This window comes from Castor canadensis, chromosome 4 (genome assembly GCF_047511655.1).
Source record: "Castor canadensis chromosome 4, mCasCan1.hap1v2, whole genome shotgun sequence".
Lineage (NCBI taxonomy): Eukaryota > Metazoa > Chordata > Mammalia > Rodentia > Castoridae > Castor > Castor canadensis.
Window position 1 is genome coordinate 47308628 of NC_133389.1, and position 13457 is coordinate 47322084.

The 13457-nt window shown below is 34.7% G+C and overlaps 1 protein-coding gene across 7 annotated transcripts in view; it reads left to right on the forward strand.

Moving 5' to 3' along the window:
* Chst9 (carbohydrate sulfotransferase 9) overlaps positions 1–13457 on the forward strand; it is a 257514-nt gene that overhangs the window by 12809 nt on the left and 231248 nt on the right. For 3 of the 7 annotated variants that reach the window (XM_074070103.1, XM_074070101.1, XM_074070100.1), the window contains exon 2: positions 8549–8743. The exons of 3 other annotated variants lie outside the window; for them this stretch is intronic. The gene's annotated coding sequence lies outside the window, so the exon portion shown is untranslated. Of the gene's footprint in view, positions 1–8548; positions 8744–10764; positions 10882–13457 lie in introns of all 7 variants that reach the window. One more of the 7 variants, XM_074070104.1, reaches the window with a different exon arrangement.

A 13457-nucleotide genomic window follows, 5' to 3' on the forward strand; every position in this document is an offset into this window, starting at 1 on the left:
GAATAAGTTAAAAGTTGTTTGAATTTATAGCAACAGGAAAGGCAGACTTCCATATAGAATTTGGCATTAAAAGCAAACAGCTATGCAAACAATTTGTGTAGGCAATTATTAGCTGGAAGCTATTTGTACTCCAAGTTTTTTGCATATACACATATGATAATAAGACTTTGCACAAATGGAAACTTTCAGTAATAAATCCATGTAAAAGATTGTGCCTCGGGGAATAATTCTAGATGCTATAAGTGTATTTGAATTGTTAGCAAACACAATGCAGGTTTCTAGACCAAATATGTAACTTTTTCATTCATGATATTCAATAGGTCATTGCACCTAAAAAAATGTCAGAAAGGACAAATAAAAAAGTCAGTAAAAATTGTAGTTGCTCTATTTGTACAACAATATTCATACATTGCAACTAGAGAAGAAATTACAAGGTAGAACTGTGAAGCCTGTCACCAACAGTGAGCCAAACTACTCTCAAAATCACAGTTATTAGAAATAAATAAATACCCAGTCTTTACCTGAGAGGTAAACTCTTGTCATTGCATTGGAATGGCTAATTAACTGGGTTTTGCCTATGTGGTGTGTACTGACTTGCTTAGAAAAAAGATTAATAGTAAAAACAAAATATAGAACAGCCATGTTCTTTTCATGAACCCAGTACGTTTATAACACTTTATGGAATTATATTTTCTTTCTACCTGGAGTCAATTTCACTGTATATTAGCAGAATAAGAATAAAATATATGATCCTTTTATTCCCCTTCCTTTTATATTTTGGTTGGTTTTATTACTATATCATTTTCATATTTTTATATTTAAATGAAATCTGTGCTCAAAAATTGGTCTGCTCACTTCTATTTTCCTTGCTGAGTTAATTTGATTTATTTTGTGGATAGCTAGATTCCATGATCAAGGATTTTACTCCAGGAGGACTCCTCATATGCTGTACTTTCTAAATTTTTTTGTGCCTGGTCCATATCTCCTTCTTATGTCTCTAGGCCATTAGAAATTTTCTAGTTGTTTCCCACTCTTGAAGGGGGCCAATGATGTGAAATAACAGAAGATGGTATAGTGGGTATGTATAGCTACACTATGGGTCATGTCTAGAATATCCTCTTTCACCAAGATTATTCCACTTGCCCTCAAGTTGGAACATTCAAAAGCCTCTAACTCTGTGTTGTGATTTATGGTATGGTTTTCTATCCATTTTCTCCCACAGTACTCTTATCAGGAAGCTCACTCCATTGCTACTAAAAGTGGTAGATGGTTATAGCATTTTCTTCAGCTCTCCTCCCCAGTTATTCTGAGTTTCTTAGGGAAACACAATTTCCTTATGGGCTACTTACACCCTACATCTCACTGTTCAAATCTAGGGTTTGCTGGACAGACTTTGGGGACTATAATACTATTTTGATGGAAATCTATATACAGCTCAAGATTTGGGAGTGTATTTGTCAGCTCTTACCCTTCTTTCACTTCCCTTCAGATTTTATATGATTTGGCAAGTATGTTTTATAGTTAGTGGTTTGAGCTGTGGTTCTTTCTTGTTCAATTGAAAATGAAGTTCCTTTCCTCACTATTATTCAAACTTCACATTTTTATTATATTTAAAAGGAAGGAGACAGAGCTTTAAAAGTATACTTCACCATTAATAGGTGTTCTAGAGTTACAGTCACTACATTTTTGCATAAAATATTTTATTTAATACACAGAATAACATTGTGTATATTGATAATTTAAAAAATAATATGAAATAAAGATTGAAATCTGAGATAAAAAGGAACAGTGTCACTAAAACCTCTTGCTTTCAATTTTACCCTATTCTTCAGTTGAGATAAAATTTATTTCAGAAAAAAAAAACCTAGCACTAATGTACCCACTCTCCAGCCAAAGATAAAGAATGCCTTTGGTAGCCTTGAAGTGCTCTGCTTTTGTCGGGTTGATTAGTAGTTATGATCAACCAATATCTCAGATACTTAAAAAAATAAAGGTTTATTTCACATTTAAGTCATGAAAATTATCCAGGTCATTTCCACTTGGCAGTTCTGCCACCTCTGTGCCTGGGAGTCTGTAAGTTTCCTCTGCAGATAGGAGGAGAGAGAGAGAGAGAGAGAGAGGACAGAGGGAGAGAGGGAGAGAGGGAGAGAGAGAAGGATTTTGTTGTACTTTTTAGGGACGAGGCCTTGCTGCATATATGACTTCTGTTCATATTCTACCTTGTCACAAGGGAAGCCAGAATAAGTAGCCCACCAGGGAGTTCAGGAGGAAGAGGAGAGTGTATGTACACAGCGTTGCCTCTGCTACACCTTCTGTATGCTTTCTAGTTTGCTCCCTGTATGAGTTAGCCAATTTCATGAATATTATGTTAATGATTCCCTTCTTTTGCCTATATGCATACCTCAAACAAAATCTTTAGTCTTTTCTGCTTTGGACCTTTATAAAAATGGACTTACACTGTTAGTTTTTGTGACTGAGTTTTGTTTTGATTTTTGTCATTTGAAAATAATACATGTTTTCTTGATGTTGGAAATAATATATGCAACCAAGATTTAAAATCTATTATTCAAATATTTTATTCTTCTGCTAGAAGATCTTGGCTGAATGACTTACCATTTACTGAAAGAAGTGTATGTTAAAGTACACCAACTTGATGATGGATATATTCATATCTTCTTATAGTTACATCATTTCTTGCCTTATTTTGTTGAAGCCATATAATAGCATAAAGTTTATAGTATATTTCTAGTGAATTTTACTTTTGCATTTAATCTTATCATCTATTATTCTGACCTTAGTATAACTATTCCAGCTTTCCATTAATTTATGTTTACTTGATTAAAATTAGTATATCCTCCATCTGTACACTTTCAAGTTTGTCTTTAAAACAAGATCAGAACTCAAGGATCTCTCTCATACATCATATTTGGTTGAATTGCTAAAAAATTCAGTTTGACAACATTTATTAGCTAAAGAGTTTTGTCTTTTTACTATTTATTGTGATTACAAATTTATTTGTGCTCATTTCTACTCTTATATTTTCTATTCTATTTTCCTATTGTTCTTACTTTTTCTTTTTATATATCCTTTTATAATAACCATAGAACATTTTATATGCTTCTTCCTGAATAATAAACTAATATTGTAATGCTTTTATTTTGACAACTCCTGCTCTGACTTTTAGGCTATTGTTTTTTTCCCAAAAGTTAAATGTTATAAACAGTAAGTATTTTACATTTTTCCATGCCTTTACCATTTTCTTTGTTCAGAATTCCTTTATTAAGAACTTTCATTCTAAATTAAAATATAATATAACCAGGTCTGGAAATCTAGTGGAAAATGATTGTATTTCAGTGTCTTGCAGCTATGTTTATTTTAAGTTTTTATTATTTTCTCGATGTTCAGAAAAATAGCTCATCTCTCAGTTCTATTCTTCAAAAAAGACTTTCCCAACCCTCTGTCCTGCTCCGGTTTGAGATACTAGTTTCTTTCCTCTTTCCATTTTTGGACCTACTGTTTTCTGTATCCCATATCTTTCTCTGGTCTTCTTTCCATGTCTTGTTGGGTTCTTCTGTAGATTATAGGGAGGTAAATTTTTTGAAAACTTGATTGAAAATGTTTTATTCTATACCCACTCTTGATTGAGAATTTGGTAGAATTTAACATTATTGACTAGTAAGTAAAAATTACTTTCCTTGAGAATTTTGAAAGCATTCTTGCTGCATGATCTTATTCTAGATCCCAGTGTTGCTGTTTACAAGCCTGGTGTTCTTGTGACCCTTATCTTCCCAATGTGATCTATTTGTTTTCTTCCACAGCAGATACAATCTTTTCTTTATTCACAGGGCTTTGAAATATCAAGATAATGCCCCTTAATATGTTTATTCCTTATCCATTGCCTTAAGTGCTCAGAGTGATCTCTTTAAGTCTGGAATTTCATGTCTGTCATTTCCCTGAAGTTTTCTTGAGTTATATCACTAATGATCTTCATTTTGGTTTCTGAGGTCTCACCAGAAATTGCTAGTATTTGGATGTTGACTCTCTTGAATTAATACTATTTCTTGCCAATTTTATCCTGTCTTGTTTTCTATCTTTCTATCCTTTTGCTCTATTTTCTGAGAAATCACTAACTTGCTCCTAACCTGTATGATGAGTATTTCATTTAGTTTCATTTTTCATTTGCAAGAGCTGTTCATTGCTATGTGATATCCTTCATTTCTATTAAATATACGGTCCTGGGGAACCTGGGGAACATTTCCTGGGTTTTATAGCACAAAGAATCTTGCTCCTTATTGTTATCTATGGGAACACTTTGACTACAGCTTTTATGATCTTTTAAGTTAGTTATAACTCCTCTGTCAGCAATCTACATTCTAAAACTTTACATTATCTTTCTCTTATAATCATCTCATCTTCCCTTATCTATATCTCTGTAACTGTATTGCTTTTCTAACCTCTTTGCTTTCATTTTAGAGGGGTTTAAGGCTGGAGAAAATAAAAAGTGATGCAAGAGTTCAGTCTGTCCCCATTTAACTAGAAATGCTCTCCATTGATTGGTTAACCAATTAACTAAAAATAGCCAGTATATTAATAACAATAATATCAATAACTGCACCACTAGTTATTCACAAAATTTATACCATCCTTGAGGTTTCACAGTACTTTTCTTTTTTCACATTGTGTTATCATTCCTAATTATTTTTCTAGAATATTAATTTTCAGATAATTATATATATTATCCTTGTTTTGACTTATTGGCAGCATTCTAGGCTTATTTCTATATCTGTATTTATTACAATACAGGTACCTGCCCAGGTAGTTACTTTGAAATTTTAGCATATGCACTGTTTTGTGGTATTTTTTTAAAGTGCCTTAAGAGCTTACTATAGGATTTTTGTCAATAGATGCTTCTTGCAGATTTAGCTTATTTTTCTTTTTTAAAGGAAGACTCCTAGATTATAATCTTTGTCACTGTAGTTCATGCTGTTTATTAGGTGGATGCAGACTTAGCACATATGTACTAACATGTAAAGAGGAGAGAGAGTACATAGCAGAACTTAATAAATATTTTCAGGCTTTTGCTTGATGCTAGCAATGAGTGCTTGGCTCACAAACTTTATTGTCTATAAGGAATAAATCACATTCATTTTAGAATATACACATACACACACTGGTACTGTTTCATAGAGTTTTATGGTAGCCATAGAAATTTTATTATTATGTTGAAAGCAGTATTATCCTTTTTATAAAAGATATTACATAGTAACAACACATCAGACATCTAGGTAATATATAATGAAGGGAAAAATCAATCTTCTAAATAGGTATTGATTGTATGGTTAATCATTAACAAAAATAACTACTTAGCATATCTGATATAAGGAAGCAGAGTTCTCTATAAGTGCAATGCCTCTTCAAGGTTTTTATCGTTCCTGTAATGAGCAGACAGGGGAGTTTAGAATTATGCTGTATGTAGGTAATAAGACATAAAACAACATTTTATCTAGATAACAACCAATAATAATAGTATTTATCTATGCTTTATCGACTCACCATGAAAGTACTTATTTGAAAATATATGTAGACAATTTGTTGCATATTGAGCAATGCCAAATTTTTGTCTAACATTTACTTATTTCAGGAATTTGCATTAAGGTAGCCTTAACTATTAGACAGTATTTAAGTGACATTGTTGCTATTTGATCCAATACCAATTTGACTGATTCTGTCTTATGTTGCAGTGAACATTCCAATTTGAACCACTTTTTCCTCCTAAGAAGCAAGTGAAGACATCAAAATGACTCCTAATGTCTGTTGCCTGCTTCCTTCTATGTGCTGCTGAGTTTTGTTTCCTTGATTTTTGAGATTTTTTGAAAGTATAAATATTTGCTATGAATTTTTTAAATATGGTGTCTCTCTTTGTATCCTGAATTTTCCTGTTTTTGGGATATCTCACTTGTCAGTCATAATGCCCCACAAAACTTAGTAGATTTTATAAATTATACTATATCCCCCTGAAAGACACCTTTTTCTATTTAGTCAACATGAAAAACTAGAAGCGTGCAATCATTAAAACAAAAAAAACCTCAAAAGTCACTGATTGTTTACATAGTACACAAAGTACCTCATTATTACAGAAGGTTAAAGGTATCTATATCTATATATAAAACAGCCTACTTGGGCTCAATGCTTCACGCCTGTCATCCCAACTACTCAGGAGGCAGAGATTGGGAGGATCTCGGTTCAAGGCCAGTCCAAGCAAGAAGTTAGCAAGATTCCCATCTCAACCAATAAAAAAGCTGGGGGTGGTGGCATGTGCATGTCATTCCAACTACATGGGAAGCATATATAAGAAGACAGGGTCCAGACCAGCTTGGGCAAAAACATGAGACCCTATTCAAAAAATAACTAAAGCAAGTGGTTCAAGTGGCAGAGCACCTGCCTAGAAAGCACCACCTAGCAAACACAAGATCCCGAGTTCAAACTCCAGTACCACACACACACAGATAAAATCTTCACAGACACACAGATAAAATCTTCACAGACTACCCACTACAGCAAAGCACATACACTTTTTCTCTAGATACTTCAGACTAGAAATTCCCCATCTTTCAGATCCTCTCTTCAAAATCCTGTGGTCTGTTTTAAAATTCTCTCTTAATAACTTATCACATTGATCAAGTCAATTTTCTGATTTCATCTTTTTCCCTTTTTTGCCATATTTCATAGTAAACCCTCATTCCTACTGTTCCTTAAATATTTTTCTTATGCTTGTTTTACTGTATATTAAATGTCTACTTATCTAACACATGTTATATGATAATACCTCTATTGCTTTCTGAATCACAAATTCTTTGTTTGTTTTCTAACTCACAATCTTTTCCTGCAAATTTCTTTTAGCTCTTATTTGAACTGGAGTAAACCCCTAGGCTCTCACCTATAACCTATTTTATTCTCCCATTTTCTCTGCAGATGCACTCAAGTTCAGCCATCATTTTTATTGCACTGCTTCTCATAACACTATTTGTCCATTCAATCATGATTGGATTACAGTATCTGCTTCTGAGCCCTGAATTTGAAGAAAAGCATTAACAAACTTGAATGTGTCTGGAGAGGGTGATTAAATTGATTGAATGCTTCTAAACCAAGTCTCAAAAGGAAAGGCTAAAGGAATTGTGTGTATTTATTGTTTATCCTGAGTAAAAAAGATTGAGGGTAGAGAAGATAATTGTTTTCAATAATTGGAAAGTCTGTCATGTAAAGGAGGGTACAGATTTGTTATGAGTTGTTCTAGAAAGCTGTACTAAAACCTACCTGTGCAAGTTACAAAGAGGTACATACACTAAAATATTCTCTAATAAAGATCAGGGATTAAATCTGACTCGTTTTGGCTTTGTCTACGTTGTGTAGCATATGTTTTTAAGTCATGTTGGGGCCTAATGGATATTGATTGAATTGAATCAGCATGAATTGAAAGAATAAACTTCTCTTACTGTAAAAAAAGAGTCTCTTTAAAAGTAAAAATATCCAATCTTTCAACAAATGCTCCTTGATTATCTATAGTGTGGTCCTTCCTTGTGTTTGACATCTGGAATATAAAGACACTAACATCTTAATAGTGTAGAGTACTTGTGTGGGCAAGAACTTCTTCTAAATATTTTCACATGTTTACTTATTTCACAATAACCTCACATGGTAGGTACTCCTATTGGCCTCTGTGCATATTTGAGGAAACTGAGGGATACAGAGGTTCCATAATAAGCTGTGTCACAAAGCTGATAAAGTGGGCAAGCTGTGATTTGACTCCAGGCAAGCAGATGCCAATATCTGCCTTCTTACTCACCATGATAGACTGTCTCTAGTAATGAAAGGCAAGCGGTTTCACATAAACAAAAGGACATGGAGTTAGAGATTGGAGTATCATCTAGTCTAATTCTCTTTCTAGGGATTCTTGACCAGTGGCTGTCCTAAGGTCTTCTTTTCCTCCAGTCCTCTGCTGTATATGCTATTTCCAAGTGATCCGATGTACACCTGGTTATTCCACTCCCTTCAAACCCTCATTGGTTCATCATTGTCCACAGGACAAAGTTAATCACTATAGTCTGGACACCAAAGCCATCTGATGTCTATCTCCAGTGCACCTCTTATTTCATCTCTCCCTGAACCCTGCATAGCCTGTGTTGTTAAATGAGTCTTTCATGTAGCCATTTTCTGGGATGAAAACAGGGTTATTGTGAGAATTAGGCAATAAATATAAAGTACTTAGAATAGTGCCTTGGATATAATAACTACTCAAGAATTGTTAGCACATTTATTTACAGCTGTTCCTGGTTGTTCTGCCCAAACTGCTATACCCAATATATAGCTCTTAGTTCTCTCACTATACTGACAATTGCTTTGCAATAGATTGAGAAATAAAGAAAATTTATAGGCTCATCTAATTAACAAATTCACAGGCAGATTAGGCACAGGTAAAGTCTGCTAATAACTTTTCCTCTGCTTTTCTGCAGACTTCTCATCTTGGCCTTTGTGCTGTTTTGTGTTTTAGGTTGCTCTGACCAGGGCAGCCAGAGGGCTTCCAGTAACAGCACGAACTATGTCCAAACTTTGTTATTCACATTCTCATTCACATTCACTGGGAAAGAAAATACCACTTCCCACAACCATCCAGCTGAAATTCTGGGTTTCATTCTGAGGAGACCACTTGCAAAACAACCGCCGTGTTCCTGAATCAGCTGGTGTGGTGAGTCGGTTGAGTGGCAACCCTAAAAGAAATGTCCACATTCTAAGCCCCAGAACTTGTAACCTTATTTGAGTAAAGGGTATCTGCTGTAATTAGGTAAGACTTTCAAGATGAAGTCATTCTGGATTATCTGAGGGGGCCCTAAACCCCTAAACCAGTAATAGTAGCTTTATAATGGGTATGAAAAGAGCAGACACACAGAGGAATAAATGTGAAGTTGGAGGCAGAGACTGGACCTGGTCAACCACACACTTGGACCCCCCAGTAGCCCAAGAAGCAAGGAAAGATTCTCCCTTTGCCTCCAAGGAGAGCATAGCTCTAGTTACACCCAGATTTCAGCTGTCTGGCCTCCAGTGCTAAAGGGAATACATTTTTATTGTCTTAAGTCACCAAATTGTGATAATATATTATAGAAGCCCAGGAAATTAATATAAACAGTCATTCCTGAACCAACTATTCTGACAAGAGATACAGGCTTATACTGTTAGGATTACACTATTTCAGGCCCATCAACAGAGCTGGAGGTAGAAGCCATCTGTTTTCAGCTATATAACTTCCTCACAGAGGAGCAGAATGGACATAGAGGAAGTCACACAGCATTCACTTTAATCCTTTAATCTCCTTTGCTACTTGTACCCATTACTATTGGTTTTACCACATTGGATCCCAAGCCATATTTTATTCAGCATTTTGTCTGTTATATTATGTCATAACAAATCATTTCATTTGACTTGGTGTTGACCTTACCCAGTTCATAGCTGTCTCCTACCTTATTTGACGTATTCCTTGCTGATAATGCATTTTAATTATCTTCGCTATGACCACCCAAATTGCCATTTTCTTGCAACACCAAAGTCCAGGATTTAAAGAACCTTTTAAGGACTCCCTCTACCTCCATCAATCCCTTTAATAAAAGGTCATTGATTCTGTACATTCCTTATATGCTACTTAATGAGATCCTAAAGATTCTCTACATGTATTAGCTAATAATGATCCTGATGCCTCTTGACTGGCATTAAATTAATGCTGCAAATTCTCATGATTACTTGGTCATAAATGTAAAACTAAACAATATTTTGTTTTACACATATTTAATCCTTTGGAATATTTATAACTTTAAAACCTTTAAACTAGAGAGAAAAAAACTTGAAGGAGGGGGCAAATAGTCCATGTAGTAAGAATCTCTGTGTTTTCTCTCCTTTAATACAAATAATTGTTTGCAAAGGCCTTTGGTTTTAACCTTATGCAGTCTTTAAAGATAGGCTATTGTTGCTTAAAGAGGAAAAAGTCTATATTGAATACTACAGGAATTTAAAACTTCCCTTCTAAAACAAAGAATAAAAGGCAAAGCTTTGTCTTGTTCAAAATTTTAATTATAATTAAATCTTAATTACAACAGCTAAAAGTAGAAGGTACCTGTTAAATAAATTATATGAGAAATCTAAGCAAAAGATTTGTAAGGAAGCACCTACAAATTAGTGTCTAGCAAAGGGATATGTTTCTATGTTCAATATGACAAACACATTGAATGGCTGAGCAATTATAGGACTAGACCATGAAAACTAAACCTAGGAAACCATTTGAAAAAAAGTCGTAATTATCCCAGCCATTCGTAGCAATTTTACCAATGGTTTTTCTTCCTTCAAAATGATATTTTGTAATGGATTTGTACTGAGTTAGTTTTTTTATTATTGTTTTGCTTTGGGTTTTTTTTTTGCTGATATAACAAATTATTACAAATTCAAAAGCATAGATTAACACAAACAGATTATTTTATAGCTCTATGGGTCAGAAATCAGATATGGGCTAAACCCAAGATATCAATGGGGCCACATTCCTTTGTGTGGCCCTGGGTAAGACCTGGCTTCTTGTCTTTTCAGTTACTAGAAGCCATCTGCATTCTTTGGTTCATAGCTTTCTTCTCCCATCTCCAAAGTTAACATCACATTAACCATCAATCCAGGCCTTCTCATATCACCTACTCCAACCTCTTCTTCTACTTACCTTTTCTGCTTTTCCAGACTCTTGGGATCAGATGAGGCCCAACTAGACAATCCAAAATAATCACTTTATGTTATGATCAGCTAACTGTCAACTCTCATTCCACATGCCACCTCAATTCTCCATTGCTATGATAGGTAAGATGTTCATGGGCTCCAGTGATTGGGGGTGGGCCATTTCGAGAGCCATTATCATGTTAAGTTCTTAGTTTTGGTAATTGTACTATGCATATGTAAGATCATCATTAGAGGATGCTGGATACAAGGAATCTGCACTATTTTTTTTAACTTCTATGTGAGTTTAAAATAAACATTTTAAAAACACTTTTGGGGGAAGATTGGGTGGAAAGCATATAAAAATGCTTACAGAATTTCAGGAATTGAAGATGCCCCACTACTGACAAATGGATTAAGAAAATCTGGTATTTATTCACAATGGAATTTTATTCAGCCACAAAGAAGAATGAAGTTTTGTCATTCATAGGTAAATGGATGGAACTGGAGAACATCATCTTAAGTGAAGTTAGCCAGGCTCAAAAGGCCAAAAATAGCATGTTCTCCCTCATATGCAGATTACAAACCTAAAACAAACGCAGTAATATTGGACATGAGTCGCACACGGGAAGAATAGGGAAAGGGAAGGAAGCCTAAAACAAGTGTAATTGATGTGCTCACTGTAGAGGAGCAAATATAGTAATTTTAAACTGGCAGAGGTCACTATGGGAAGGGGACTAGGAAGTAGTGAAGAGGTCTGGTAGAGATGAACCACTGTGGATTGCAATACACAAGTACATGGAAGCAACGCTAGGAATCTCTCAGACTAGCAAAAACACTCTGCCTTTCTTATTATCTCTTAATGTTTTCTCTTCAACAAAATCAGAGAACAAGAGGGCAGAACACTGTGGAGGTCCTTGGGGGGGGACAGAAGGTGGCCCAAACGATGTATACATATATGACTAAATGTAAAAATTATAAAATAAAAAAATTTTAAAAATCATTTCAGGAATTGCACAGTATTAAAATAGGATTAACTTCTAAAATACTAAACAAATAAGTAATAAGTACAAAATAAAAGTTAGACTTCGGGTGTGGTGCAGTGGCAGAATATGTCCTTATCATTTTATAATGCAGAAGACCATGGGTTCAATCCCCAGCACCAGAAGAAAAAGAGGAAGGAGGAGGAGGAAGAAGGGAAGGAGAAAAAGAAAATTAAAGTCGTATTCCTCATTCAGTTAAAACAGTTGTCAAGATTTATTGTCTTATGGTTGTTAATATATTTTACAATAACTTCAATAAAATGTACACTATCTATCTCAGTTTCCTTCTTTTTAACCAAAACACAGTCCATATTTGTCCAGATACCATTGTACTACATAACCATAGATTAACTTCATGTGGTTAATAGAAACAATGTACTTTTATAATGTATGTGCCTACTGTGAATACCAAATAAAAAATATGATCCTTAAATCAGATTACTAGAATGCTTATGATAAATTTCATAATGTTTTTGTACTTTCCGAAAAGACCATCATTTTCTGTTTTACTTAATACTTTCTAAATACCTCTAGTGCTTAGTATTTTCTGAGTACCCCTAGGGCAGATTTTACTATCCTGTTTTTACAGGTAAAATAAATTAGAACTGAAAATTTACATGGGGATTTTTGGTCAAGTGAGAAAAGTGTTTTTATGCTTTGGTGTGCTAGTCTGGTCCCAGAACAAAACAATGACAAATGGAATTTGGAAGGAAAAGAACAAGAAGACATAGCAGACTCAAACTCAAGTGCAGAAGGAAACAAACAGCAATAGTGAAACAGTCTGAAATCATGGGCCTGCTAATACTTTATTAATATGAGGGAGTTCAATGTCTGTGTAGTAGCTGGGATCCAGTCTCACTGATGGAAGTATAGACACCATAACCTATCCCACAAGAAGAAAAAGATTGAAGAAGCAAATGGTGACAACCTCTACCTGGAACTGTTCATGAAGAATATGCAAGGCTTGGGGAAGCAGGCAGACACAGACACAGACCAAACACAAAACCAGACAATCTCCAGGCTGACCCTCTTGTCAGCAGTAGTGCCAATATCACTCTAGGTCAAGAATACCAAGCAACAGTTGTAAGAGTCAGCTCTGGATGGCAGCCCAAGAAGCAGTTTGAAGGCCACTGAAAACTTACCTGACAAGGAAGGATGGATATAAAGAGAAAAAGACGGGGAAAGAAAAGGAAAGGAAAAGAAAAAACTTAAAAACTTCCTGCTAAAATGAGCTTATACATAAGAACTCTAAGAACATAAGTAAATCTAATGCTTAGAAAAAGAGGCAACAAAACAACAAACAAAATTTAAATTTAATATTACAGCCTGAGACACTGCTTTGAACATCAACTTAAATATTAATAATGAAAACCAGGACTATAAAATAGGTACAGTGTGGGGAGGGGAGGAGTACTAGTAGTAGGGAGAGGGTGAAGGAAGGAGATTAAGGTGACACTATATGGTAGATGGACTTCATATACCTATATGAAGAGAACTAAGAAACCTCTTGCAATTGCTTTAAGTGGGGTAGGGAGAGGGTTGTGGGGGAGAGACAATGGAGGCAATGCAAATAATATACAATTTAAGTCTAATCAGAATTGTCACTATGAATCTCCCCTTATAATGAACATATCCTAATAAAAAATTTAAAAAATATTACAGCCTGACAAAAATTTT